The sequence below is a fragment of the Vigna unguiculata genome, chromosome 10, assembly GCF_037176805.1.
Source record: "Vigna unguiculata cultivar grain cowpea cultivar isolate G323 ecotype 2 chromosome 10, ASM3717680v1, whole genome shotgun sequence".
Taxonomy (NCBI): domain Eukaryota; kingdom Viridiplantae; phylum Streptophyta; class Magnoliopsida; order Fabales; family Fabaceae; genus Vigna; species Vigna unguiculata.
Genome location: NC_140801.1, coordinates 53,897,580 through 53,902,579, shown reverse-complemented (window position 1 = coordinate 53,902,579; position 5,000 = coordinate 53,897,580).

The following is a 5,000-nucleotide window of genomic DNA, read 5'->3' as shown; positions in this document are numbered from 1 at the left end:
AACCCTAAACCCTACACATTAAACCCTGAACCCAAACCCCAAAGCCCAAATCCCAAAATTTGAAACCCCAACCCCAAACCCCAAATCCCAAAACCTGAAACCCCAACCCTACACACGAAACCCAAAACCCTACACCCGAAACCTGAAACCCTACACCCGAAACCCTAAACATGAAACCCTCAACCTGAAACCCCAAACACGAAACCATAAACCCGAAACCCTAAACCCGATACCTGAAACCCTAAACCCGAAACCCTACACCCTAAACCCAAACCCCAAACCCTACACACGAAACCCAAAACCCTACACCCCAAACCCCAAACCCTAAACTTGAAACCTGAAACCCTAAAACTTAAACCCAAACCACAAACCCCAAATCCCAAAACCCAAAACCCTACACCCTACACCCGAAACCCCAAACCTGAAACCATAAACACGAAACCCTAAAGCCGAAACCTTAAACACGATACTTGAAACCCTAAACCCAAAACCCCACACATGAAAACCCAAACATGAAACCCTAAACCTGAAACCCTACACATGATACCCGAAACCCTAAACATGAAACCCTACACCTGAAACCCTACACCCGAAACCCCAAAACACGAAACCCTAAACCCAAAACCCAAAACACTAAACCCGATACCTGAAACCCTAAACCCGAAATCCGAAACCCTACACCCTATACCTGAAACCCTAAACCCAAACCCCAAACTCCAAATCCCAAAACCTGGAACCCCCAACCCTACACACGAAACCCGAACCCTGAAACCCTAAACCTGAAACCCTAAACCTTAAACCCAAACCCCAAACCCCAAATCCCAAAACCTGAAACCCTACACCCTACACCCTACACCTGAAACCCCAAACACGAAACCCTAAACCTGATACCTTAAACCCTAAACCCGATACCTGAAACCCTAAACCTGAACCCCTACCATGAAACCACAAACCCGAACCCATAAACCTGAAACCCTAAACTCGATACCTGAAAACCTAAACCCAAAACCCTATACCCTACACCTTACACCCAAAACCCTACACCCGAAACCCCAAACACGAAACCCTAAACTTGAAACCCTACACCTGAAACCCCAAACACAAAACCCTAAACCCGAAACCTTAAACCCGATACCTGAAACCCTGCACCCGAAACCCGAAACCCTACACCATACACCCAAAACCGTAAACCCAAACCCCAAACCCCAAATCCCAAAACCTGAAACCCCAAACCCTACACACAAAACCCAAAACCCTACACCCGAAACCGTAAAACTTAACCCCAAATCCCAAAACCCTAAACCCTACACCCTACACTCGAAACCCTACACACGAAACCCCAAACATGAAACCCTAAACATGAAAGCCTAAAGCAGAAACCTTAAACCCGATACCTGAAACCCTAAACCAGAAATTCCAAACCCGATACCTGAAACCTAAACCCGAAACCCGAAACCCTAAACCCGAAACCCCAAACCCCAAACCTTAAACCCAAACCCCAAATCCTAAAACCCTACACCCGAAACCCCAAACACAAAACCCTAAACATGAAACCCTAAAGCTGAAACCTTAAACCCAATACCTGAAACCCGAAACCCGAAACCCTACACCCTACACCCGAAACCCTAAACCCAACCCCCAAACCCCAAATCCCAAAACCTGAAATCCCAACCCCTACACACAAAACCCATAACCCTACACCCGAAACTCGAAACCCCAAACCTTAAACCCAAACCCCAAACCCCCAACCCCAAATCCCAAAACCTGAAACCCTACACCCTACACCCGAAACCCCAAACACGAAGCCTTAAACCTGAAACCCTAAAGTCGAAACCTTAAACACGATACATGAAACCCTAAACCCGTAACCCTGCACCTGAAACTCCAAACACGAAACCCTAAACCTGAAACCCTACACCATACACCCTACACCCTAAACCCAAACCCCAAACCCCAAATCCCAAAACCTGAAACCCCAAACCCTACACACGAAACCCAAAACCCTACACCCGAAACCTGAAACCCTAAACCCGAAACCCTAAAACCGAAACCATAAACCCAAAACCCTACACCTAAAACCCCAAACACGAAACCATAAACCCGAAACCCTAAACTCGATACCTGAAACCCTAAACCTTACACCATACACCTTACACCCTACACCCTAAACCCAAACCCCAAACCCCAAATCCCAAAACCTGAAATCCCAAACCCTACACACGAAACCCAAAACCCTACACCCGAAACATGAAATCCTACACCTGAAAACCGAAACCCGAAACCCTACACTTGAAACCCAAAACACGAAACCATAAACCCGAAACCCTAAACTCAATACCTGAAAGCCTAAACCCGAAACCCTAAACCCTACACCCGAAACCCTAAACACAAACCCCAAACCCTACACACGAAACCCAAAACCCTACACCACAAACCCCAAACCCTAAACCTGGAACCTGAAACCCTAAAACTTAAACCCAAACCACAAACCCCAAATCCCAAAACCCAAAACCCTACACCCTACACCCGAAACCCTACACTAGAAACCCCAAACCTGAAACCTTAAACCCGATACTTGAAACCCTAAACCCGAAACCCCACACATGAAACCCCAAACACGAAACCCTAAACCCGAAACCCTACACCTGATACATGAAACCCTAAACCTGAAACCCTAAACCCTAAACCCTAAAAACTAAACCCGAAACCCTAAACCCGATACCTGAAACCCTAAACCTGAAACCCTACACCCTATACCTGAAACCCTAAACCCAAACCCCAAACTCCAAATCTCAAAACCTGAAACCCCCAACCCTACACACGAAACCCGAACCCCAAAATCGTAAACCTGAAACCCGAAACCCTAAACCTTAAACCCAAACCCCAAACCCCAAACCCCAAATCCCAAAACCCAAAACCCTACACCCGAAACCCTACACCCGAAACCCCAAACATGAAACCCTAAACCCGATACCTTAAACCCTAAACCCGATACCTGAAACCCTGAACCCGAACCCCTACCATGAAACCCCAAACCCAAAACCATAAACCTGAAACCCTAAACTCGATACCTGAAAACCTAAACCTGGAACCCTACACCCTACACCTGACACCCCAAACACAAAACCCTAAACCCGAAACCCTACACCTGAAACCCCAAACCTCAAACCCTAAACCCTAAACCCTACACACGAAACCCAAAACCCTACACCCAAAACCCGATCCCTAAACCCGAAACCCGAAACCGTAAAAATTAAACCCAAACCCCAAACCCCAAATCCCAAAACCCTATACCCGAAACCCTACACCAGAAACCCCAAACATGAAACCCTAAACCCGAAACCGTATAGTCGAAACCTTAAACCCGATACCTGAAACCCTAAACCCGAAACCCTAAACCCGAAACCTGAAACCCTAAACCCGAAACCCTAATCCCGATACCTGAAACCCTAAACCTGAAACCTGAAACCCTACACCCAAAACTTGAAACCCTAAACCTCAAACCCAAAACCTGAAACTTTAAACCCAAACCCCAAACCCCAAATCCCAAAACCCGAAACCCGAAACCCTACACCCTACACCCTACACCCTACACTCGAAACCCTACACCCGAAACCCCAAACACAAAACCCTAAACCTAAAACCCTAAAGCTGAAACCCTAAACCCAATACCTGAAACCCTAAACTCGAAACCCGAAACCATACACCCTACACCCGAAACCCTAAACCCAAACCCCATACCCCAAATCCCAAAACCTGAAACCCAACCCCTACACACGAAACCCAAAACCCTACACCCGAACCTCGAACCACAAACCTTAAACCCAAACCCCAAATCCCAAAACCTGAAACCCTACACCCTACAACTGAAACCCCAAACACGAATCCTTAAACCTGAAACCCTAAATTCAAAACCTTAAACTTGATACCTGTAACCCTAAACCCGTAACCCTGCACCTGAAACTCCAAACACGATACCCTAAACCCGAAACCCTACACCCTACACCCAAACCCCAAACCCCAAAACTTGAAACCCCAAACCCTACAGACGAAACCCAAAACCCTATACCTGAAACCTGAAACCCTACACCTGAAACCCTACACCCGAAAAAACCTGAAACCCTACACATGAAACCCCAAACACGAAACCCTAAACCCGAAACCCTAAACCCGATACCTGAAACCCTAAACCTGAAACCCTACACCCTACACCCGAAACCCTAAACCCAAACCACAAACCCTACACACGAAACCCAAAACCCTACACCCAAAACTCCAAACCCGAAACCCCAAACCCTAAACCTGAAACCTGAAACCCTAAAACTTAAACCCAAACCACAATCCCCAAATCCCAAAACCCTACACCCTACACCCAAAACCCTAAACTAGAAACCCCAAACCTGAAACCCTAAAGCTGAAACCCTAAAGCTGAAACCTTAAACCCGATACCTGAAACCCTAAACCCGTAACCATGCACCTGAAACTCCAAACACGATACCCTAAACCCGAAACCCTACACCCTACACCCTACACCCTAAACCCAAACCCCAAACCCCAAACCCCAAAACCTGAAACCCCAAACCCTACAGACGAAACCCAAAACCCTACACATGAAACCTGAAACCCTACACCTGAAACCCTACACCCGAAAAAACATGAAACCCTACACATGAAACCCCAAACACGAAACCCTAAACCTGAAACCCTAAACCTAAAACCCTACACCCGAAACCCTAAACCCTAAACCCCAAACCCCAAACCCCAAACCCCAAACCCCAAACCCCAAAAAACAAACCCCAAACCCCCCGAACCCCGAACCCCGAACCCCGAACCCCGAACCCCGAACCCTAAACCCAAAACCCTAAACCCAGAACCCTAAACCCACAACCCAGAACCCAGAACCCAGAACCCAGAACCCAGACCCTAGAACCCAGACCCCAGACCCCAGACCCCAGACCCCAGACCCCAGACCCTAGACCTTAAACCTGAAACCCGAACCC